Genomic DNA, 27,317 nt, shown 5'->3' with positions numbered 1-27,317 from the left:
TTAATCAAAAAAATTTTATTAATAATTTAAAAAAATTTGTTGTTGTAAATTTTTTAGTTAAAGTTTTTTTTTTACAAAAAAAAATATTTAGTAAAAAAATTGAGAAAAAACTTTGTTTTCGAAAAAAAAAATTTTTTTTTTTTAAATTTGAGTTTTTTCTTTTCTTGTCATAAGCTTTATTCATAATTTAAAAAAAAAAATGTTGTTATGGCAATTTCTAGAATTTTTTTTTAGAAAAAAAATCTCTACTATTAAAAATTTACAATAACGTCATTTCTAAAACAAAAAAATTCTACTAAAAAATTTACAAAAACATAATTTTTTTAAATTAACTTTTACTAAATTTTGTTTTAAAGGAATTTAATTTTTAGTTATTATTTTTTTTTTTGTAAAAAGTTGAGTTCTAAGTAAAATTTTTTTTTTGGAAAAAAAACGTCTACTAAAAAATTTACCATAACATCATTTTTTTAAATTAACTTTTACTAAATTTTGTTTTTCGAAACTCATATATACATACATAATTTCAAATTCAGCTCAGTCGTTGTTGTCTATAATTTTTTACTAAAAACGTTTTTTCTGAAAACTCAACTTTTTACTAAAAAAAATTCTTTTAGGGTAATTTGAAACGTGCAATATAAAACAAAGACAGGCAAAAGTTTTGTACCCATTAATTTCAATTTTTTGTTGTTGTTGGAAATATTTTAGTAAAGACAGTTTTGTCTACAAAAAAGAAAGTTTTTCTTAAAAAGAATATAATTTCTTTCAAAACTCATAAAAACTTTCAAATTTATAGCAATTGTTGTTGTTGTAAATTTTTTAGTTAATAAATACCTTTACCAAAAACTCAAATTTTTACAAAAAACAAAAATTAACTAAAAATGAAATACCTTCGAAACTCATAAAAGAGCTCAATGCTGTTTTGTAAGTAATCAATAATCTCATAAGTTCCGTTTAAATTCAATACAGCGGAACACAGCTGCTCAAGCAACGCATTTAACGCCCCCTCGTCACACACACACATACACGCACGCATTTAATACCGCACTATTTTATGTCTAAGCGTCGTTATGGAAGCGTTTGCCCGCGCTTAAGCACTTTTGCAATAAATCTGCACTAATGCCATTCTAATATTAATTAAAATAATTAATGTGACTCACGAGGTGACATATTGTTGATGTATTTATGTTTGTATGAAAGTGTGTCTGTGTGTGTTTTATTAGATGCCACTTCGATAAAGATTAAATAATAATTTCTTATTGTACGGGCAAATTCCTGTATACACACATACACCCGTAAAAATTATTGTACAAGTATGTATGCATGTGTGTGTTTGTTATGCGACAAAATAGAAGTAATGGAAAATGGCACGCGCTAATATCCTTTCATTATTATGCACCCTAAAGCATAAATACTTGCGCATAAATATATTTTATGCGTCCGCAATAAATGCCTGCACAGCGCCGCCGGCGTCGCAGCCACAGAGCGGCAACACCATTTGCAATTGTCACAATGGAAAACTCAACAGAATTATGTAGGCGTATTGTTTGCCTAAAACTATGCATAGCTTCCGGTTTACTTGGCAGCTAGTAGGGGGCATACACCAAAATGTTTGTATGTATGTATGCGTATGTGTGCGCCGAACCTTTCGTGAAGGCGTTAAGCCGCATATGAGCAATAGACAACCGCTATTTAATTGATTGTATTTATTGTCACGCACACACGCATACATAAATAATTTAATACATATGTATAATTTTAGTTTTTGTTATTGTTATTTTCATGATTCCACTGGTGTTGGTGACACAAATGTGAGCCTTTAATGTTTAATGAGCTATAGTTAGGCATTATACATACATATGTATATAATACTTATGTACATACATATATTACAACATGCATATGCACATAACGGTACAGACACGCAAATTCTCGCACATGCACACCCACACAGACACAACTCCGAAGTGGTGGGTGCAGAAATTGGCTGGCGACAAGCAATTAATTTGCCTAAGTTAGCGTCAAATGTACAGTAACGGCGTAAGGCAGCACCGTTATGTAGCAGCAAGTGCTAAATTCTTTATACATATACATACATATATGTATATAATATATTTTCACATATATTTTCATAAACTTGGCTGCGAGTTTTTTCGCATTTGAAGCCGAAGCGCCGTTTAACATTCAATTATTGTTTGCGTGCCAATAAATTTGCACACTTTTTGTTGCTGTCAACGCTACACTTTACGGTAGTTTTAGGATATTGGAGCGGATGATAATTTAGAATAACAGTATACGCGATAGACTCGAGTCGAACGAAATACTGGTTGTCTATCACTTGAAGTCAATATTTCTATATTAAATTTATGTTATACACTTTCTTCCAATATTTTTATTCTCAAAGAGCTGGCAACCCTTCTCGAAAATATATCCAATAGCAATATTTAAAGAAGTTGATTAATGTGGTGGCTATATTTTAAAACTTTATGTATTTTAATAATTAATTTTTATTTAAAATATTGTGATATGGCAACCCTGCCAAAAAAAATCAATAGTTCCGAAGTTGTCTGATGTGGTGGCTATATTTTAAAATTTTATGTATTACAATAATTAATTTTTATTTAAAATATTGTGATATGGCAACCCTGCCTAAAAAAAATTCAATAGTTCCAAAGTTTTTTGATGTGGTTGCTATATTTTAACATTTTATTTACTATAATAATTCATTTTTATTTAAAATTTTGTGATGTGGCAACCCTGCCAAAAAAAAACTCAATAGAGAATAAGAAATGCTTCTACTTACTGCTTTTACTTCGATACCCGTAAAGTGATACTAAATTTATCTTGCACTTTTTTGAAATGGTGGCAACGCTGAAAAGATTTTTCAACTGCAAGCTTTGTTCGAATAATTATGTTCTAGTAAATCAGTTATATTAACAAATTAAAATATATTATACATTTCTAAATATGGCAACTCTCGAAAAATTTAATTTCAATGCAAAGCTGGCAACCTTTTGCAAAAATATTTACAACAGCAATCTTTTTCAAACTTTTTTTACCTTTATTAGTAATCAAATATAATATAAAGTAATAATACTTTTATCTTTTGTCTTATTGTAATATGGCAACCCTGCCTAAAAAAATTCAATAGTTCCGAAGTTGTTTGATGTGGTAGCTATATTTTAAAATTTTATGTATTATAATAATTCATTTTTGTTTAAAATATTGTGATATGGCAACCCTGCTTAAAAAAAATTCATTAAAGAATTAAAAAGGCTTCTACTTAATCTCTTTAGTTTGTACTAGTAAAGTGATGCTAAATTTATCTTGCACTTTTTTGAAATGGTGGCAACGCTGAAAAGATTTTTCAACTGCAAGCTTTCTTTGAATAATTATATTGTAGTAAATCAGTTATATTAACAAATGAAAATATATTATACATTTCTAAATATGGCAACTCTCCACAAAAATAATTTCAATGCAAAACTGGCAACCTTTTGCAAAAATATTTGCAACAGCAATCTTTTTCAAACTTTTTTAATTTTATTAGTAATGAAAAATAATATAAAGTAATAATACTTTTATCTTAATAATTTAAAACACTTTTTTGAACTGGTGGCAACGCTGGAAAGATTTTTCAACTGCAAGCATTCTTCTTTTATTTGAAAAATTATTTAGTAATAAATCACATATGTATATGTATCACCAATCGAAAATATATTATACATTATTTTAAAACATGGTGACTCTTCACAAAAATAAATTTAATATTTTATTAAAACAAATTCCAATTGCAACCCTATTAAAAATATTTGTATGTATTTTCAGCTCTTAGATTTCTGAAAACTATTTATGTAGTTGATAATATTTCAGTAATACCAAATACAATTTTTTTATTATTATTTCTTTTTCAATATTTATTTTAAAAGGGTGGCAACACCATTTAACGAAATTTAAATATCATACGCTTAATTGAATCATTGTCCGTTTTGGCCTACTAATTTGACACAGGTGGCAAGCTTCTTTCCTATTAGGCCTTTTCTACTATCGTGCCTAAGGAAATTCTTCTTGAAAAAATGGAAAAAGGTGATTGATTTAGCAAAACGCTTACGCGCAATTTTAGCCGCTAAGTTAAAGCTCAATTCTCTTTTTTATTTTCCATAAATTATTTATAAATAAATAAATTTATAAATAAGTAATATAATTAATTTGTTTAGCTAATTTTATTTTGAATTGTTTGAATTGTCTGTAGACGGTCCCTTAGGGTAAACAAAAAATTCGCACTCATAACAAATAAAGCTTTTACTCAAAAGCTTCGCTCTTTTGTTTTATTGCCAGTTTACAACAACAAAACAAACTCATTTGTGGAACCTAAACGAGTATGAAAGCACAAAAGTATGCGCCAGATTTTGGAAAATACCAGAGCATAGCGAGTGAAAGGAAAGTGCCAGAACAAGTATCGGCCGCTGCAACAAATAATAAAGCACTCAAGTCAAATTGCCGGGTTTTGGATGCTATTCACAGAGAGACAATGCTGGAAAATATGCTCAAAAGTACTCAATAAGATGCAGAGCGAAGAGCCTCCACAATTCGTGTGAGCACCAAATTGTTGAACTCGTTACTACGAAGAGCCACTTGCTGTGGAAGCTAAAGCTAACTGTGTGGCACACGAGTAAGATGCAGTGAGACGGCAAGACGCGACCAAAACAAATACAAATTAAATTTTGAAATTGCAGCAAACCGGCAAAGTAAAAAAGAAATAATGAAGAGTGGGGGGGTTCGGCAGCGAGCTTACAAAAAGCGAATGTACCGCAACAAAAGTTGTGTATGTGTGTGCAAATATTAGCTCTTGCAAATAAGCTATTAAAATAAACTGTAATGTTTGCTGGCAACAAGCGGCGGCAAGCAGTTTGAAGCCGGTATAACTTCGTTTTATTTTGTGGTTTTTAGCCACAAAGGCTGCACTTCGTCTGAACACATGCATTCCGTTTGAATTCCTAAACATTCGTGTCTTGTTAAAGCTTCATTTAACTAATGATCTAGTCTAATTTTTCGTGAAAGTAATTAAAATCTATTAATAGAAATAAATGAATTGCATAATCTTAAGTGTAAATGAGTTTAGTTACGGCTTAGTACAGTAGGTGTGTAAATTATACCTACAAAACTTTGTAATCATTATAGCACTCGGGCAATGCGGATTAAAGCTCCAGTATTTTTTACATGCACCTTAATCTCAGTGTAAGGGACGATCTCTAGAAAGTATAGTAATTTACTTTGTGATTTTGATAAAAGCAAAATCAATAAGAGGGAAATGTGAGCGAAAGCTCTTAATGAGAAGTGCTTCAGATGTTTTCGCATTTAAAATCCGGTTTCAAGACTGCAAAGAAGCTCTCTAGGGATAAAGGAAGTTATTCGGTCATATTCTTTTGCGTTAACCAAAATTTCTTAATATATAAAACTTCGAGCTTTCGGTTATTAGGACTATGAAAAAGAACACCCTTCGCACTAACACTATAAAGTAGTAGTACGCGATCACTTATATAACGGGTGGGCCATCTAACGTTTTAAATTTAAATTATCAATATTTCGACATTGGAAACGTCAAATACCATTCTGCTACGTGCCATACAGCAAACGCTACACTCAATCTTTTACGCCCTATCTTACAAATTTAAAATTTTACCACCCGTTATAACCTAATCTTCAATCAAGCATTGACAAGCTCTCGAGCTTATTTCGACCATAAAAGGTTAAGTTTGGTTATACTGACGCCAGTCATACATAAACCTACTGGTCCGTAGTGGTCGCAGATGGCGGATTTTTGTGAAATTCAAGAGTGACTTTATGTGTAATTTTGTTGCTTTATCTACTGCCATTGAAATGCGAAACTTCCCAAAATCTAAGGCGCGTTCTAAGCTGAACAGAAGCGTAGGTGTTCCAGCGTCTCTCTCACGCCTGCTTTCAATTTCTCCATGTATCTTCGTTAAAAGTGCTCATCCGGCTCGCTCTGACTCGCTCGACTGGCACCACATAGTCATTTGTGACCTTTTACTAGGCCAACAACCACTCTGCAGTTCTTTCGATACCGTTTGTGTAAAAAGCATGTGTGTTTGTTTCGGAGCTCTGTACAAGATCCTGCATTCCTTTTAAGCATCCTCTCAGCCTGCTCCGTCTGTTTGTTCTTTCGAAAATTTCACTAATTATCGTTTTTAGCGACTTGCGTATTTCCCAAACTGGTTTGGTAGTCAGACAGTTGTCACTTTTAAAGATGTCATCAGCTATTTCTTTTTCCAGATTCATCTGGCCTGGAAATCAATACATATGCAGCCGCTTTCTGATAGCCAGTGCATCGATTGATGTCTCCCTTCTTAAAAAATCTTTCTCTAACGTAATTTGATGTGAGTTTATTGCTCTATTTGCCGACTGGCTATCGATGTAGGAGTATATATTGCTCGACCATGAAAAATTTTTTCAAGTAAAGTCATTCCTCTTCTCGCAATAGAAAAATTTCTTACAAGTTCATAACCTATGATTTTTTTAACAGTTCAGGAAATTTTGCTCTGAACCTTGACTTGAACGAATAATAATTCTATATAAGCCCGACCTTCCTCTAATTTTCAGAAGTAAAAAAACCTTATTAAACATTTGTTCATATCTTATATACCTTTCTAGTCTTCTTTCAGTTAATTTCTCCTAATTAAATATAGATCTAAGGCACAACATTACCTTAGACTTATACAGAAGTCTTGAAGTTTGCTTTTGCCATATATCATTATCTTATCTACAATTAGCGGCTAACTCCATGCTTTATAATTTCTACTAAGAGTACTGTAGCAGAGAGTAAAAATGAGGGAAAACCTCAAGATATTGGAAAACGTTATTGAACGCCATGTCAATAAAATTGTGCAAGTAAACAGCTGACAGACATGACGGTTTGACATTGTTTTTGACAGTTGTCAGTTGCTGTCAGCAGTTTATAAGCAGTTTTAATGCACACACTGTACTCACAAACATTTTTATATACATATGTACTTATGTTTATACAGTTACTTAGTGCAGTTATTTTGTGTACGCTAACCTCTAAGTGTTATTGCACCCAAAAGCTAGCCCCGACAATTGAAGCGTTTTAAGCTGGTAAGCTTTCCAAGCGATTTGATGCGTGTTTCTTATTTCTTATTTCTTATTAAACTTTTAATTCTTCTGCCAGCTAATACTGGCATCACCCTTTTGTGATTTTTTTTTTGTTATTTTTTTTAATTTTTTTTCTAATTTTCTCTTGTCTATTTCTGCGCTCTCAACTGTGGAATTGAATGGCGCGTATCCAGTAGCGGGTCCAAGCGATATCAAAACTCTCAGTGTCGATCTTTACTTGTTGTTGTTGCTGCCTGTTACTTTTATTGCTGCTATTAATTGCTGCTATATTTGTTTTTTGTTGTAGTTTTACATATAAAGTACGTTTGTGGCTCATGTTTGCCTGCTTGCCGCTTTTGGCTGCTGCGATGCGTCATAATTTTCTTCAAAAACCACATACTTACATATGTACAAACACATGTACAAGCTGTTATTACTTGTATCTGACAGATACCACAGATACTTTACAGCATACGAATGAAGTATAAAATAATGAAAAAGGAAAACTTGAAATGGCAAAGCAAATTTTTATTTCTTTTATTTGCTACGCCTCAATTGTGGCAAATAAGGAGCGAAAGCATTGAGAAAAAGCGAAAAAGTCATCGAAAACACAAACGTACAATAATCTTACAAATATGCCAAGCATTAAGAATCATGTCAGTTGTTTGCGGTTACATTCTGTTTTGCTCGCTTTCTGGCAGCTTTGCGTTGCCTTCGTTTTGTTTACTTTTCATTTGTAATTTGCTTTACTTGCTTGCTTGCTTTATGCGGCTTGCGATCACGCTAGTGCAGCCGCACAGTGGGTCGTATGAAATAATATATGCTGAAAAACTTTTTTTTAACAAATAAATTATTTCAATTTTTTAAAATTAAAAATTTAATAATTAAAATTATTTTTGCATAAAAATTAAATTACTAAAAAATTAATAAATTTTTAACAAGAACTAATTTTGAAATTTAAAAACAAAATATTGAATAAAAAGTGGCTGTTCATTTGCCTTTTCCGAAAAATAATCGTTTCCTTTGCAGCTGTATGTAAGCAGCGTGAAATGCCGTCCCAGACTTCAAACCGTCCTTGTGTTTGTTGACGTCCCTTTTTTGCTCGACGGAGTCAATTCTAAGACCTCGGAGCGTACGCGCGTCTAAAACACTGCAGACATGTTAGCATGATCGCCCCGGTTGGTAACTTTCCGATCCGGAGACAGCCAGGTAGCTCGATGAATTTTCCTGTACAGGAACATAGTACTACAGGTAACCGTATTTTTAACGCCATAGATGTCGATCTGCCACAACCTATTTGAGGATGCTTCATTTTGGAGGTTGAATTTACCGACAGTTATGACAAAGATTTAAAGTCCCCAAGCACGAATTTGACATCGTGACGGGGACAGCTCTCATGAACATCATAGAAGACAACTTTGGTCACATCATTCTTTCTTCCGTAGGGGCGTGGCGCAAATCAGCGATATGTTGAAGAACTTCGCTTTGATGCGGTTTGTGGTTAGACGTCCGTCCTCCGGTGTGAATGCCAGGACTAGGTCAAACACGAATCCCTCACCGAAATTGCGCTCCTTTATATACATAACTACTATACCATATTCCAGAAAGACCTACTCGTTTCAGTCCTTGTCCCGTTCATCGTACTTCCTGGACGGCGGTGATGTCAGCCGTTACACTTACTAGGACATCTAAAATAGTCGTCTCCGTTAGAGATATCGAACTGAAATTTTGCACACGTCCTTTTTCTCCCTCTAAAGTGAAACATCAAAATTAAGTTCTTGTATGGAAACTCTTTTTTGCGGGAAGGGTATTTTAGTTAGGTGCAAACGAAGTTAGCGTTTTTTTTTCATATACCATTTATAATTGAAAAATTCTGCACACTTCCCTATGCCAGCGACACACTGTACCGCCGACTATGTAGCTGCGCAGCCTGCCGACCACAGCGTGACAACGCGCCACCGCCGTCTGCTGTGACCATGCTGTTCACCCATAAGGCCCCACACTTTTTAGCGCATTTTTATTATTATTTCACATTTTGAACTTTTTGATGGCTTTGGCGGCAGCAATGAGCACAGCTGTTCGACGTTGCCTAAGATCCGATCAAAATCCAAATCCAAATGGGCAAGATACACAGATATTTGCGCAAATAAAGCACTAACTAGCCTGGCGACCGGCAGCAGCCAACAATCATTACCGCCGACAAGTAGTGAGGAGCCAGCCAGCGAGTACTGCGGTCAGATTGAGCACCGCTGATAAATGTTGTAGCGAACGCGGAGTTGCAGATGAAAAGACGCAATTGGAATTAAATTGTCAGGGATAAACAAAGCCGCGCGCCAGTCGAAGCTATTTTTCGTATTTTTGTATGCTGCTAGGTACACGTACTTGCAAGCGGCAGTGTATTTTGGGGTCAAAGTATTTTACATTGCACAGGCGATAATTGTATTGTTGTCTGTTTGCTTGTTTACGAAAATAAGTGTGGCTCAACTGTAAATGACAGCATTATTATCCTGTCAAAATACGCCAAATTCGGCTAAGCGATTTGTTAACTTGCACAATTATTGACTATTTGACGAAAATATTGCGGCAAGCGTGGGCGCCAATGGCGGATGCAGAGCTCGTGGCGCATTGTTGGGAATTGCAGAGTTTTAATTTGTTTTTATTTTTATGAAATAAAATTGATATTCATGAATTTTTAGACGTATGGAATGCAATAAATATTTTTTAAAATTTTATGAAAAAAAAATGTTTTTAATTTAAAAAACCAAAAAAAAAAATAAATAATAGTTTTTACTTTTAAACTCATTTTACATATAATTTCAAAATTTTGTTCAATACTGGCCGATCAAATATTGACGTTATATATCTTAATTTTTCTTTTCAAATCTTCAATGATGTTTATTTTTAACGAAAAACGAAATTCCTTTAAATATTCTCAAGTTCTGTACGTTAATGGCAAATTCTCACTCAAAACTACTTGAAGAATAAATTGCCTGGTGAACTTGTGGAACGGTTCTTAACCCGTTTGAAGAGCTAGATAATTCAACTTTTTATGGAATGGATCGATTTTATGGTTCTGAACTGAGGGGGATTCTGCTATGTACCAGAAAATTAAATAAGTTACCCAGTAGAATAGCTAAAATATTATAAAAAAGCACGACGGAGGCACCATACTAATACCGATAAGTGCTATTTCTACTAGGTCTACTAATTCTGAGATTTCGAAGTTTTTTGTTTTTTTGAACTTGTGGAACAGTTACTAAAAAATCAAAAATTCGTTTTTTTCTTGAATACAGCACGACGAACTGAGGCTGGTTCTGTTATGCGCCTCAAAAAGTCTCCATTTTTACAGTCTTAAGTAATATTTCTAATAAGGGTCGAGATCGCTGGCTACTAAATCTGGGAATACAAAGCTTTTGGTCTGTTGAACTTGTGGAACAGTATTAAACCCACTTTCAGAGCAACAAAATTCGTTTTTTTTTTTTATCGGAAAATACGCTCACAAGCTCCATTTTGATTTATTTTCTCTAAGATATTAAATCTCTGGCTACTAAGTTTGGGAATTCATAGTTTTTTGTTTGTTGAACTTGTGGAACAGTATTAAACCAGTATTAATTAAGAGCTGAAAATTCGGTTGTTATGTTTTGTAATGGAGCTTTCCGCATTTAAAACAGTACAGAATTAAAGTAAAATAGTTAGTGAGTCAGAGGCTCCATTTTAATGATATTGATATTATTATTATCTACGAAAGTTTGCGATTCTTGATTACGAAATTTGAAAATACAAAGCTATTTGCTCGTTGAACTTGTGGAACGGTAACTAAATCCACTTAAAGAGAGAAAAAAATCGTTTTTAGGGCACCAGAAAGCGGATCATGGCATCCATTTCAATGTAATTGAGTAATAATTCTGTCAAAGTACATATGTACATACGTGATCTCTGACTAATAAATCTACCAATAAAATTTTTTTTGTTTATATTGTTCAATATACATATGTATTCTATCAATAAACTACAATTTTGAGCTTTTTTCAATACAAACAAAATATTCGACCCAATTACTGCACCCATCAATAAAATTTTCGTTACATTTAGATATGCTATGATATCGGCATGACATGTAAACATAAATAAATGCTTATATCGATACATATTTATGTATAAACACATGTTTGTAGCGGTCTTCGAGCTTTGAAATGCTAAAAGACACACCCACATCGCCGGATATACTATAGATATGCGTACATAATTATATATGTATATAAATAAATAGAGTTATATACATATAAATACACATCAAGTTATGTAGACTTTTATGTGTACATATATTTACCTACATACATATGTATGTATATACACCACTATATAACCACATATCCATCAAACCAGCACAATTTAAGTTCGATTGTGCAAGAAGACCATAATCGCTGCACTAAATTGTCAAGTAAAATATGTTTAAGTATATATATATTATATATCTATATTTATATACACATCTGTATGCAGATACTTCTGTATGCATATTCCATGTCAGCGTCTCATCAGGCATACCGTTGAACCGAAAAGAACGCCCACATGCCGCACTACTCGTCTACTATCGGCCAGCAGATAAGCACCGAAGTAGTACAACCATGATATGCGACAGATACGCGAATGTAAACAGCGATAATGAAAGCGCAATCGAAAGTGCCACGGCACTACTATTAATGATATGGAGACTGAGTTACACATACATATGTACATACATATACGAGTATAGCAGATAAATTGCCCGATTGCAACAATTAAAACTTGTCTTTTATGTCGCACATACTCTTCAGCATTAACTGCATACTTAGCCACATTGTTGTTGCCATTTGTTTTTGTTATTGTAATTCTTTGTCACTTACGCTTTGTTCTGCAATTAGCGATAATCATTAAAAAGCAAAGAATTTGCAAATAAAAGTAAGAAAAAAATCACAAGTAACTATGAACGCTTATAAGTGCGGATATGTAAAGATATACAAATGTATGTACATACGAGTATGATAAATATATTATGTAAAAAAATAAGTTATGAATAACGGTGTATTAATGATAATGACATATTAATAGTAATAAATAAATTATTAAGATGACGTAGGTCCTCACGTTTGTTTTAATATTTTCATCAAACTTTTACTCTCCAAATATACCAATGTAGGTTAATAACAGCCAATGCTAGTTTTTGTCATTTACATGTCTATTTGAGTAAACGTGATAGAAAATTCTCAATTTCCATCTTCCCATGTCACTATCGTAGACTTTTTAATACTTCTTCTTCTTCTTCTTTACTGGCGTAGACACCGCTTACGCGATTATAGCCGAGTCAACAACAGCGCGCCAGTCGTTTCTTCTCTTCGCTACGTGGCGCCAATTGGATATTCCAAGCGAAGCCAGGTCCTTCTCCACTTGGTCCTTCCAACGGAGTGGAGGTCTTCCTCTTCCTCTGCTTCCCCCGGCGGGTACAGCGTCGAATACTTTCAGAGCTGGAGTGTTTTCGTCCATTCGGACAACATGACCTAGCCAGCGTAGCCGCTGTCTTTTAATTCGCTGAACTATGTCAATGTCGCCGTATATCTCGTACAGCTCATCGTTCCATCGAATGCGATATTCGCCGTGGCCAACGCGCAAAGGACCATAAATCTTTCGCAGAACTTTTCTCTCGAAAACTCGCAACGTCGACTCATCTGTTGTTGACATCGTCCAGGCCTCTGCACCATATAGCAGGACGGGAATTATGAGTGACTTATAGAGTTTGGTTTTTGTCTGTCGAGAGAGGACTTTGCTTCTCAATTGCCTACTCAGTCCGAAGTAAAGGGTGATTTTTTAAGAGCTTGATAACTTTTTTTTAAAAAAAACGCATAAAATTTGCAAAATCTCATCGGTTCTTTATTTGAAACGTTAGATTGGTTCATGACATTTACTTTTTGAAGATAATTTCATTTAAATGTTGACCGCGGCTGCGTCTTAGGTGGTCCATTCGGAAAGTCCAATTTTGGGCAACTTTTTCGAGCATTTCGGCCGGAATAGCCCGAATTTCTTCGGAAATGTTGTCTTCCAAAGCTGGAATAGTTGCTGGCTTATTTCTGTAGACTTTAGACTTGACGTAGCCCCACAAAAAATAGTCTAAAGGCGTTAAATCGCATGATCTTGGTGGCCAACTTACGGGTCCATTTCTTGAGATGAATTGTTGTCCGAAGTTTTCCCTCAAAATGGCCATAGAATCGCGAGCTGTGTGGCATGTAGCGCCATCTTGTTGAAACCACATGTCAACCAAGTTCAGTTCTTCCATTTTTGGCAACAAAAAGTTTGTTAGCATCGAACGATAGCGATCGCCATTCACCGTAACGTTGCGTCCAACAGCATCTTTGAAAAAATACGGTCCAATGATTCCACCAGCGTACAAACCACACCAAACAGTGCATTTTTCGGGATGCATGGGCAGTTCTTGAACGGCTTCTGGTTGCTCTTCACCCCAAATGCGGCAATTTTGCTTATTTACGTAGCCATTCAACCAGAAATGAGCCTCATCGCTGAACAAAACACGCGCGCGAAACACATTTCGAACCGAACACTGATTTTGGTAATAAAATTCAATGATTTGCAAGCGTTGCTCGTTAGTAAGTCTATTCATGATGAAATGTCAAAGCATACTGAGCATCTTTCTCTTTGACACCATGTCTGAAATCCCACGTGATCTGTCAAATACTAATGCATGAAAATCCTAACCTCAAAAAAATCACCCGTTAGTAGCTTTTTAATAGTTATTAGGAAAATATGAATTCTTGAAACACTTTTTGTTAAATTAATGGATGAACCATATTAGAAGTGCAGAATATGAACTCGTGAAACACTTATTGATAAATTAATAGATGAACCATATGAGAAGTGCAGATATGCGATGAACGAATGAAAATAATACCATTCGCCTTAAAGTAGGTTATGAATTTGGAATATTGCTCCTTCAAATAATTCATCACATAGCTTTGTACTAAATGGACATAAAAAGTAGTTTTAAACAAACAAACTTTGGCTGTACTACTTCATATGAAATCATTTGAAGTCCTCTCTTGCTGGTTTGAATATAAAAAAATATTATGTTGAAAATTTTGTGCATAAATTAATAACGACAGTAGCTATTAAATTCTTGTCATTATGATTCAACTTCTTAGAGTCCAGGATAATACATCGGATACCCATTGCCGAGAGAGAAGAATATATGTATATAAACACTAAGAACTTACTATATACAATTGAAGGCCTCAGGACGTGTCCAATATCTCTTTATAGTGCAACTTATCTTATCTTAGAAAGAGCGATGGCATCTGCCTTATACAAGGCGTTCCAAAATTAATGCAAGATTTAAATTTGTTGTCCTTTATGTAGTGTTCACAGACCCAAAGTCAATGCTAGGAGCTCGGAACGTGCGCACATCTAAAACACTGGAAACGTGTCTTCCGTCTATCACAACATGATCTGTTTGGTGGCTTTTTTATCCGTTGACAGCTAGGTAGCTTGATGAATTTTCCTATGCTGCAATCTAGTACTACTGATAACCATATTTCGGGCGCCGGCGAAGTCGATCAGCCTCAGCCCATTTGGGGATGTTTCATGGGTGCGCGCAAATCAGCGATATGTTGAAGAACTTCGCTTTGATGCGGATTATTGTTGGACGTCCATCCATCGGGGTGAATGCCAAGACACGACGACAGAGTGTCTCTCTCACCACAAATCCCTCACCGAATTTGCGCTACTTTATATGGCCACTGTAGTAAATGTCACAATAACCTACTCGTCTCAGCCCTTGTTCCGTCCACCGCACTTCTTCGACCCGGTGATGTCAGCTTAACTCTTTTGAAGACATCAACCAGCTGGACAGGGGCACCTTCCCAATTAATGGACCGGAAATTCCAGGTGCATGCCCTTAAATCGTAATCTTTAACACGTTTGCAGTGGTCGTCATCGAAAGCTGGGTCTCTCATCCGATGCTGTTTTGATCCCTTTATTGGATTGGTTTTTTTTCGTGGCGTGTCCCAAACCCAGCGCACAACTCTGTTTCGCCTTCAAACAGATATTTTTTGGCTACCCAGAGAATATTTGGTCTAAGACTAGAAGTCGTGAGCTGCTGGTATAGGTAAACAATCGTATCTGGCCACTCCCAAGTGAATGGGAACTTCAGGGAACTTTCATAACTCCTAGGAAACTTTCTTTGTGGTTTCCTTTATCATAATAAGCTTTAACTGGGCTTCAACAAAACATTGAAACAAGAAAAACCTTAATTTGAAAATTTTATGTCAACTACAACAATAAAAGTAAAAAGTTCTCTTTGTAGTTGATTTGGTTTAAAAAGCTTTCACCGGGCTTTTATGAGCTTCCACTGAGCGTTCTCTTAAAATTAGTTAATTTATAGCAAGTAAACTATATATTTGAATCCAAATTTTCAAGATTTGTTGCTCCTCAGCACCTATCAGCATGTGAATAAAGTAACAGTATTTAATGATCTTGTATTATTCGCTCAAGCCTTATATCAGCATCTAGACTTCAGGGCTCCGAAAAGATTCAACTACTGCTCGCTCATCGCACGCAACCATCACCCACCTGTAATTTTATGTTTAAGCAACCACTAATCGCATGCGATTTTATCGGTACTACTCTCTTACCGGCAAAGTCGCATGCTATTTTCCACAAAGCATAAGCATTCGATGAGCACAAATCGCTAGATCATAGCGCTTGACATCAGCCACCACCGACAACACAGTCAGCTAGATATCAACAACCGCTGAGAGATACTTATGCTCGCAGATACTTCGGTGCTCAGATACACCACTTCAATACAATCCAAAGCAAAGCAACACGAATGCTTGGCAAACAAACGACAGAGCGCAGAGACAGTGGTTGAGTGCCGAAACCGGCCGCCTGCCGTTTTTGTTGGAGAGAAGGTCGTTTTGGTGCGGTGTTTGTGGGGGTGTGGTGCTGTCTGGCACTTTAGCTTTGCTCTGGTGGCTGTTTGGCCGGCACGGCGTGGCGCACTGCTCGTGTGTGCGAAACTTTGCTATCGTGCGCTCAGTTGTCTTTTAGATTCCACACGTATCGGTCATATACAACGGTTAATCGCGCGCGTTTATCAAAGAAAATTTTAGAATTTTTGAAGTCTGTTGTTAAAAAATAAAACAAATAACAGAAATATAAAGTTATAAATTACTTTTTTGCAAAAAAGCATTACTGCATTGTTGTTGCTTGGCTGTAAATTTGAAAATTTACAATAACAAACAGCCAAAACGACAGCTTTGAGCAGACGCTCGTGCGGCAGCGGCAACCGACAACTGTCAAAGTGGCTAAATGATACCAAAAATAAACAAACAACAACAAAAATAGCAATAACAATAGGTAAACAAATAACAGACGGCAAATTATAACAAAACAACAACAAAGCTAAAAGCGTCGTGCAGAGTCGTAGGCAAAGCAAGCCAAGCGTAGCGCGTCGAAACGGAGCGAATCGTGTGTTGAGGCTGTGCGAGTGCTTCGAATTTCAGCAAAAATTTTGAAATAAAAATTAAAAAGAATTTACTTTACCATTTTTCGAAAAAAATAAAGTGCAAATTCCATAAGTAGCGGAAACGGATATTGCGTCTTTTTTATTGCAAAAAAATAACAACAACAACACGCGTGTTCAGTGTCTGCGCTTAAATATACAACTCGAAAATAACCACAAATGCGGTAAAATTTGCTACAAATTAGCAAAGCAAAGTACATACATATGTATGTATCTGCATGATTCTGGACAGCCAGTCACTGTCTGCTCTCCAGCCATAACAACAAAGTGTACGCGCCAGTGTGTGTATGTGTGCTGAAGAAGCAAAAACGAAATTAAGCGATAAAGTGTAGCAACGTGAGGCAAACAGAAAACGCCAAAAAATTCGAAGGCAGCAAAAATACAAATAAAACAACAACAAATATTTGAAGCTCAAACAACAATTACAAAAGTGTTAAATAAAGCATTGGCGCTATTTGTGTGGGTATGTGTGCGCCGCAATTGCGTAAAAAATTTATTTGAATTATTTTAAAGTGTTTTCTGTTTGATTTTCGTTTATGCTTGTGGAAAAATATGTCGAAAATGCCGGTATTTGCTCAATTGTTTACACAAAATATGATTAAGTTTCATTTTTTCGTATATTTTTGCGTTTTGTTTACATTAATTTGGTGCAAACAATAATTTTGTGTGTCTAATTAGGATAGTGAAATGTCTTGCGATAAGTTTTCTTTGCTTAAAAAATAAAATTTTATTGTAGTAGATTTAAAAAATGTAAATTAAACAAAAAAAAAAAACAATTTTACATAAAAAACGGTTTGAATAACATAAAAAAATAAATACATTTATAAACACAATAAAATTAGTATTATTAGAAACAAAATTAAAAGAGATTGAAAACATCAAAAAAAATTTACATATTTTATTTTTTTTAATTGAGTTGTCAAACTTTAAATCAAAACTATTTTATTTAAACACAACTAAAGAAAAATCAAATAAAATAAAATCAAAAAAATATAAATTAAAAAAATAATAATAATTTTACAAAAAATAATTTTTAGAAATTAAAAAATAATTTTAATTATTAATAATAATAATAGTAATTAAAAAAAATTAAAATTAATAATTTTTAAAAATTTTACAAATTAATAAATTAAATTAAAAAATAATTTTCCTTAAAACATATTTTAAATGTGAACAAAATAAAAAAAAAATATTATATTAAAATAGTAAAAATATTATTTTATACAGAAAGCAATATTGTGGAAATATAACAAAACTATTTTAAAAGTATTCAAAATAATTTTTGTTTGCGAACAATAATACTTTGGAATTATGAAAAACAGTAAATTAAAATTATGAAAAATAGTAAATTAAAAAATTTTTGTTGACAAAAGGAAATAATAATCATTAAATGTACTTTGTTATTGTAAAAAAAATATTAATTAATAATATTGTAATTTAAAAATGATTATTTCTATCTGTAATAATAATATTTTTATTTATAAACAATCATTAAAAAAATTTAATAATCATAAAACCTATATTCAACAAAAAAATTTAAGAAAACAAATTTATTACAGAAAAGAAATAAACATTTTTCAATTACAAAAACAAATGTTTTTATGAAACGACAAAATTATTACTAAATAAAAATTAAAAATGGTTGAGTTAAAAATATTAAAAACAACTTCCTCACACAGAATAAGTATTGCATAACGTAAAAAATTTAATTAACCAAAATTCATACTAATTTTTTTTACAATAATAAAATAATATAATTATTATAAAATTATGCAAAATAATTGAAAAACAATAGAAACACCTCAATGTTTAGTAAATATCTACTAAAAAAATAAATTTTACAAAATAATTTTTAGAATGTGTAAAGCAAACTTTTTTTTTAAAGAAATACAATTTCACGCAATCGAAAATAAAATTATGTATTATTATGTTTAAATTGCTCAAATTTTAAAAGTTTGTCTTCAATTAATAGCTAAGATGCTATTCAACTATTTTTTGATGGCTCCAAAAATATTTAATTGATCACTTTTATCACTATCTTCTTTGGGGGCATAGACACCCCCTACGCGATTATAGTCGAGTTTATCACATAACCAAAACAACATTTCGATTACAATTTGATGCCCACAATAGACCCACATAGCATAAATGGACAGAAAATACATACATTTTTATATTTGTTTATATATATATACACATACATACATATGTATATATTTTTCGACTTAATACCCACCTTGCAGCTCTTATGGACAATCAATGATATTGAATTGTTCGCTAACTGCAATAAATCAAAGCAGCATTGCATTTGCATAAACCTTCAAGAATTTATTGTGCTTATTGTTGCTGTAGCTGTAAGATTGCATAGAACCAGTTTCTCATGGCTGCAGTCCACCTACTTACTAAGTGTCTTTAGAAAAGATGCTTGGCAAGGCGGCAACAAAGGCATTGAGGCGGATTAAGAAATGCATACCAATACAAACAAAAAAGTGCGTGATTATAAGATTCAAGCTTGCAACTGACTTATGTTGACAAAAATATCTGTCATGCTGTTATTATTATATTATAACCAGCATACTTTTTTTTGAAGAATTGCCTCTTTTTTTTGTAAAAATTTAGTTTCTGGAATTTTCGAACACAAATTATGGGTTTACTCATAATATTTATTATTATCTAAAATTTAATCTTCTCTTTTTACAAATTTTCAATAAATTTTTTTAATTTTCTAAAAAATTATATGATTTTTAATAATTTTTTTTTATTTTCTAAAAAATTATATGATTTAGTAAAAAATATTTTCATTATTAATTATTTGTAAATTTTTTAAATATAAATATTTTCCGGTAACAAATTTTAATTTAAAAAAAAAAAAAAATCAGTTATATAAACAAATATTTTTTTTAACAATGATATAAAATTAAAAAAAAAAATTCTTATAAAAATTCTAATTTTATTCTCATTAAGCATTGGAGAAAACTTTACGTAAATACCTATTAAAAAAGTATTTTAACTAGAACTTTTTCAATATAATATTTGAAAATATATTATATTTGATTAAATTACATTAAAAAATTATTTATATAATATAAATCAAATTTTAATTATATTTTCATTCAGTACTATGACAATTTATATACAAATATATTTTTAGTAATTCTCTTTTTAATAACAAAAAATAATATAAAATATTTATTTTTTAATTTTTTTATGAAGTTCTTTACCATATATATTTTTTTTAATACTCGACACCTCTTACGTGAAATAAATTGCGCGTGATGTCACCCGCTAACTCCACATTTTCACTGTAATTTCCTTTGATTTCCGCCAATTTGTAAAACTCAAAAACTATATTTAGCATTCACGAGAACTCACCAGCGCACTATTCTTCCCCGCTTATCACTTGTAGCTAAATGAAAACCATTTTGCGTCCCTTACACGCTAGCCAAAAGTATTTTCGTAATCAAAGCGTAAACAGGTTAATGGGATTTTGCATTACATTGCACTTAAAATTAGATCACCCCAAATCGTCGAAGTTGAATTATCGCACAGTTACGAAGAAAATGCAAAAGAATGCAAAAATAACAAAAAGTGAATGCACGAAGTAAATAAAAATAAAAATGTAAATAAACTGCGGCACATAAATCAACAAAATGCTGACCACAGTGGCGGCAATATTTAAAAGCAAACAAAAAAACACAAAACAGAGTAGCCAAATGGCACGAAATGAACTGAAAAATATTAGAGAAAAAACAAAAAAAGGCAATTAAAATATAAAAAAAATAAATAAATATGATAAAAGTATTAGATTATTATATAAATCTGTAAGCTTTCCAAAAATATACCTTTATATTATAAATTTCTTTTGAAAATTCCAAAATCTTTGTATCTTTTAATTCAAATGTTCAAATAAACAGTGCATAAAATTGCTCCCATATACATGCATACATATTTATGATCCACTAGTGTACGCCTATGTACTTCGCTGTATATAAAGTTACTATATACATATCTAGCTAAATTTGTTTCTACTTTTCATATAAAGAATGGCACAATGCCTTCACTTGTTGGCGTTAATTTGCCATAAATGTTATGAATCACTACTTCAAACTCCATAGAGATATACATATACAAACTTCCATATACTATATATCTACTTATGGCAAGAGAAATATTTTAAGTACAACGAGTAGTACCAGGGGTAGCGGTAGTTTTAAGTCATGCTACGCTGAACTTTTCATGGCACTGCCTCGCACACTCACCACATTTTGTTCTTTAAAGAATAAATAATTGTTGGCAAATTTCTCAAAATAACTTGAGAGAGCAGTGTTCGATTTGCCAACACATTACTCGCTTATTTATAAAATTAAAGAGATGAATACGTAATATGTGGATAACTCTCAAAGGTGTAAAATTTATTTACATTTAATATCAAAAAAGTCCTTCTATTAAGTACTAGTTTTCAAGTTTCAGTGCGCCCCAAAACGCTTTGCTAATTATAATTATATATGATAATTATCAAATAACTGGAAAAGTTTTTGTGGAATGTACTTAAAGATGTCGGAGAATGTTTCAAAGCTATTATACTTTAAGAAAATGTTAGAAAATGCAAATGTTTGAAAATTCTGACTATCTCTAACCTCTTAGTCCGTTGTTTATTCGATTCGACACTCGCTTATTGATATACATATATTTTATTTGATTATTATCTATTTTAAAGTAATTTGCAGCAAAGTAAATCGAATTAAATATAAAATTAAATTAATTATTATATCAGATCAATAAGATGGCATAAATTAATAAACACAAATAAAATGAAAATTGAAAAATTAATAATGAATATTAATTAAATGAATTTAATAAACATGAAACTAACAATGAAATAAATTGAATTAATATAGAAAATAAATTGGCAAATATAATTTTTATATCGGCATACTCTAAATTGAGTCAACTAGTATTTTAATTAATTAAACATTTTAATTATTAATAAAATAAATAAAATATTAAAATTAATTATTAAATAAATTCAAAAATATTAATTAATTAAACATTTTAATTATTAATAAAATAAATAAAATTAAATTACTAAATTAATTAATCAGTTAAAAGTAAATTAACTATATATTTTGCTCAATAATAACTCAAAATTAATCAATTTCGAAGCAGACATGAGTCAATTAGTGTTTTCATTAATTAAAAAAATTTATTATCAATTAATTAATGAAAATTAAATACATTAAAAATTAAATCGGCTGTGAAGGGAAAAGTGCACGTCATGGTAATATAATATGTACTCTAAATTGCGTCGATTAGCATTAGTTAAATTAATATTAAATAAATTAAAACAATTTAAATTTATTTTGGTAATATTAAATTTGTATAGCAAATTAGTATAAGAAAACAAAATTGAGTTAATTAGCAATAAATTAATTAATTATGTAGACATTTAACTGAAAATCAAACATTAAAAACTAAATCGGCAGATCCAATTAGTATACCAAAATGAAATGAGCCTTTGAGACTGTCAAACTCTCAATTGCCTCAATTAGTACTTCTTTTTAAATTCGAACACTTTCTAGTTACAGAGGCAATTAGTATATGAAAACGACACATAATTTTGAAGCAGATATAGTCTAAATTGAGTCAATTAGTAATAAATTAATTAATTATAAAACTAAATCGACAGATTCATTTAAAATATCAAATAAAATGAGCTTTTGAGACTGTCAAACTCTTAATTGCCTCAATTAGTACTTCTTTTTTAATTCGAACATTTTCTAGTTACAGAGCCAATTAGTATATGAAAACGACACATAATTTTGAAGCAGATATAGTCTAAATTGAGTCAATTAGTAATAAATTAATTAATTATAAAACTAAATCGGCGGATTCAATTAATATACCAAATAAAATGAGCTTTTAAAACTACAAAACCCTTAATTGAGTCAATTAAAATGAGCTTTTAAAACTATAAAACCTTTAATTGAGTCAATTAGTACTTCCTTTTTAAATTCGCACACTTTATATTTGCAGAGCCAATTAGTATATGAAAACAACACATAATCTAAATTGAGTCAATTAGTAATAAATTAACTAATTATAACACTAAATCAGCAGATCCAATTAATGTACCAAATAAAATGAGCTTTTAAGACTTTAAACTCCTTAATTGAGTCAATTAGTATTTTTTTAATTCGAACACTTTACTAATTGACTAAATTGAAATGCTCTCGGATACATCTACAACACAGTAATATTAGTTATTAAGCACTTGAGTATAAACAATTCACTAATTGACTAAATGAATGTGCTGTTTGGAAATCCTATTAGAAAAAATTAATTAATAAGCTGTTCACTAGCTTGGTTTAAAAAATAAATTTTCATAAGAATGTCATTAATATTTATTAAATATTGTGATGGAGTTTAACTTTGCATTTTTTATATTTCAAAAAGTAAAACTGTTTTTGCTTGTTTTGAAAATAAATTATTAATCGTTACTACAACACATTTATGACATGAAACATTTTATTTTCAACATTTCTTGTAATTATTTAAATGCATTCAACCGGCAAATATCGACAATATTTTTCTACAAATACATATCTTTCCCGTCTTATTTGTGCTGCCAAACCAAAAGTGGAAAATATCATTTAAGTGTTTTCATTTTTTTTATCATTACTATTGTGTTGTGATTTAATGGAGTGAGCAATAATTGCCGAAGAAAATGTGCTGTTAACCAAATAAGGTGCATTTATTAAAGATATTTCAATTTCAATAAGACCAACAAAGCGTGTGTAAGTATGCGTGTACATATTTAGTTATGTATATTTGCTAGTTGTTATTTATTTTTAATTTCTTTCCACGAACAATTATCGTGCCACCGGTACATATTTAGTGCGCTTAGCTAAGCGAAAAAGAGCAAAAACAACTGTGCGCCGGTAATTAATATGTGCAACTTACGGAACCGCCCCATTTGAGCGTGTGCAAATATAGTATGCGGCTGGTAAAGTACGGGTAATTAAAGTGGAAAATTAGAATTTATAAACAGTATTGCAATATTACGGTACTAAGTTTGCAGTTATAATATAATATGTGTAGATTAGTGGTTTAAGGTTGAATCTGTTTTATAGAAAAGCTGACTTACTTAAAAAAAGTATTGAATATACTTTAAATATTAAAAAAAAATCTAATATAACTAAAAATATATAATAGCATATATATGTATATACATATATGAAGTATGTATTAAATAATACGTTAGTTTTATTCATATGCCAACCATATAGTATAACTTGTAGAGAAATTTTTCATATATTTTGATAAATTTTCCCTCCAAGTACGCAATTCTTAAATTATTATTTTTGTCATCAAAAAAATTGTTATTTTGTCATCCGAATCTTTTCAAGTATGTCCCACATATATTCAAACAAACAATACCACATTTCAAAATACAGTATATAATTCCTCCATCATATAAAATTCTGATATATAACTTCTTCTTCATTGGCATAGAAACCGCATATTATCTATTCAGTTGACTTTCCAGGCCTGAAGCCACACTGATAAGGTCCAATCAGTTTGTTGGCAGTGTGTTTTAATCTTTCACACAGTACGCTCAATAGAACCTTATATGCGACGTTGAGGAGACTTATCCCAAGGTAGTTGACGCAGATTATGGGGTCCCGCTTTTTGTGGGTTGAATAGAGCACACTTAAAATCCAATCATCGGGCATGCTTTCGTCCGGCCTATTCTACAAAGAAGTTGATGCATGCTGCTTATCAGTTCTTCGCTACCATATTTGAATAACTCGGTCGGCAATCCATCGGTCCCCACCATTTTGTTGTTCTTCAGATGGGTAATTGCTATTCAAACTTCTTCAGGGTCGGCGAATGAAACGTACGCTCCATCGTCAACAGTTGGCAAATCGGGTTCACCATCTCCTGGTGTTATGCTTTCACTGATATTCTGGCGGCTGGAGAAGTATTCTCTACATTATATCAATATGCTCTGGGCTTCAGTCACAAGATCATCTCTGGGGGTGCTGCAACAGTCTCCGGAGCATCTTAAGAAATTAAAATATATTATAAAATTATAAATTATACATAAATTCTAATTATAGATCATTTCGAAAATATTTTTAATTATGTCGGAAATGTATCTTGTTTAGTTTGATGTTCATATTTTAATTTTTCATATGTTTAAAAAAGTATTTAAATACAAAATTTCAGACGAGTGGCAACATTTCATCAAAAATATCTCAGATATTAATCTACTTATTTTGGTGCTCGTATTATCATATTTCATTTATCTTGCAAAAATGTTGTGGTAGAACTTTTTAAATAGGTGGCAACATTTTAACAAAAATATCTGCGAGAAAGGAAGAAAGTTTGTTTAACACTCTTTTGTGCGATGTACATATGTTAGTACTTAACTTTATTTTTAAATGAATTATTTAGAATATTTCAACTTGGTGGCAACACTTAAGAAAAAAATTTTTAGCTGACAGTTATGTGTTTTTTTTCGTTTATTTTGTACCTACATATATACCTATATTGTAAAATTCACTTTAATATTTTACCATATTATTTCAATAAAAAAATGAAATAAGTGGCAACCCTTAAAATAAATATGTTTATATAAGCAATATAAATCGTAATTAAATGGGCTTAGCCCATATTGTGATATTTCAGTTTAAAATTTATTTTAATTTTTACAAAATTAAACTGGTGGCAGCTCTTCTCAAACATGCATATGTATGTTCAACTAAAATTCTTTTTAAAGCTTTTCAGTGTGGCACCCAAATCGTGCTTACGCCTGTTTAGTCTATATTGTGATATTTTTTTTATCGTATTTAAAAATTAAACAGGTGGCAGCCCTTCTTAAAAATATTTTTGCTTAACAAAAATCCTCTTCCTCAATTTGGTACCTATATATGTATATTGTAATAATTCCTTTATTTACATATTTTTATGAAAGTAAAACTTTTAAAAATCTGGCAAGGCTCTCACAAATATCCACAAATACAATATTTATAACCATTTCTTGCACATTACTTTAGTGTTTTTTATATCTTATAAAATTTGTATTTAAAATTTTCAAAAAGGTGGCAACCTTCAGCGAAAATTCTTTATAAAAAATATTTAAGACGGTTCAACTTTTACCTTTTATACAATTTCTTTGTGTGAACCACACAAAATTTACTTTCAGCTACATATTTTAATTTTAATTATGTGGCAACCACATTTTCTATAGTAACGCACATTGTGTTGGTATTTGTAGTAATTGGTTGCGGTGAAGTGAAGAGATGATTTATTTTGATAATTAAATTTGCTGTCGCTCGAACTCGAATAACTCCAGATAATCGAAATATAAAGCTATAATTCATCAAAAAGTGCCTACAAATATGAATTTTGTTATAGAAATATGTATTTATGTATATACCCATACTTTTGTTGTTGGTACCCATAACATAACTGTATGAATATAATATTTGTTTGACTTATCACCGACCCACTTGTCTTTTTATTTGTTTATTCATGCAATAAGTTATACAAGTATTTCGATAAATATATGAAATTGTGTGAGAGAGAAAATATTGAAGAATGCAAGCCATTGAACTCCTAAATAAATAGAAAAATAAGTTGAAAAGTAAAGATTTGATTTTCGACAGTCTTTATGTGAGGAAATGTGTATATGCTATCTAAAAGAAGCATGAAAATATATATATATAACACATAATTTATATTTTATATAGTAAATAACAGTTTTGAGTATACAATATAATAGTAATCGAAGCAAAATTTGTAGTTTATATACACATATGTACATACTAGACATATACATATAGACTTACATATCGTCACCTAAAATTAAAAATAAACATCACTTTTCATAAGTTTACAGGCAAATTAAACACGTTATCATAGAAATCACTCATATTTAAACAAAAGTTGAGTTGTGGTTATAAAATAGTTACATACATACTTAAATACTGGTTATAATATCTGACAACGATTTTCGACTTTTTTTTTGAAGATAAGTTATTTTGCATTTTCGGTGACGATATGGGTATAGTCATCCTTACCTCCATAAATAAATCAATTTATATTTATTTCACTCACACTCTCCGCACATGCTTTATTACTTATTTTGCTCTGCTTTTTTCGTGATTCATTTAACTTGTTCAATGAATTTATTGTTTGTGTAGAGATTGAGTTGGCATAACAAACAATCGATAATTATTATTATCGTTATAAAGGCAATGTATTACACAGAAAACAACAACAATGCAACGATATCATATCAAACATGCTCAACTCACTTTTCGTTATCTACTTAAGCGATAAAAAGGTGTCATCAAAGAATCAGGCAAAAATATAAATAAAATGTTGTGAGTAAATATATGATGTATAGTCTTTTTGCTGAAAATAGCAAAAAAAAAGATTTTTATTCCTGTGACCTCGAGTTAAAAGAAAAAAATTATACGACGGACTGAGTCGATTTAGCTGTGTTCTCTTGTCTGTCTGTATGAAATCTTGCACACGTCTCCTCATGAATCTGCTCATTTTATAGTTTACTCTTTGAGGAAATACTGGGCCTTCCCTTTCTTATGCAATT

At 31.5% G+C, this 27,317-nt stretch overlaps 1 protein-coding gene across 8 annotated transcripts in view; it reads left to right on the top strand.

Annotated features, from left to right (window-relative positions):
• LOC105234232 (protein sprint) overlaps positions 1-27,317 on the top strand; it is a 538,584-nt gene that overhangs the window by 319,434 nt on the left and 191,833 nt on the right. Inside the window, exons 1-2 of one of the 8 annotated variants that reach the window (XM_049456743.1) lie at positions 15,893-17,162; positions 23,595-23,713. The exons of 6 other annotated variants lie outside the window; for them this stretch is intronic. The gene's annotated coding sequence lies outside the window, so the exon portion shown is untranslated. Of the gene's footprint in view, positions 1-15,892; positions 17,163-23,594; positions 23,714-27,317 lie in introns of those variants that run through there. One more of the 8 variants, XM_049456742.1, reaches the window with a different exon arrangement.

Source organism: Bactrocera dorsalis, chromosome 4 (genome assembly GCF_023373825.1).
Source record: "Bactrocera dorsalis isolate Fly_Bdor chromosome 4, ASM2337382v1, whole genome shotgun sequence".
Classification (NCBI taxonomy): Eukaryota; Metazoa; Arthropoda; class Insecta; order Diptera; family Tephritidae; genus Bactrocera; species Bactrocera dorsalis.
This window is presented reverse-complemented; position numbering and strand designations above follow the sequence as displayed.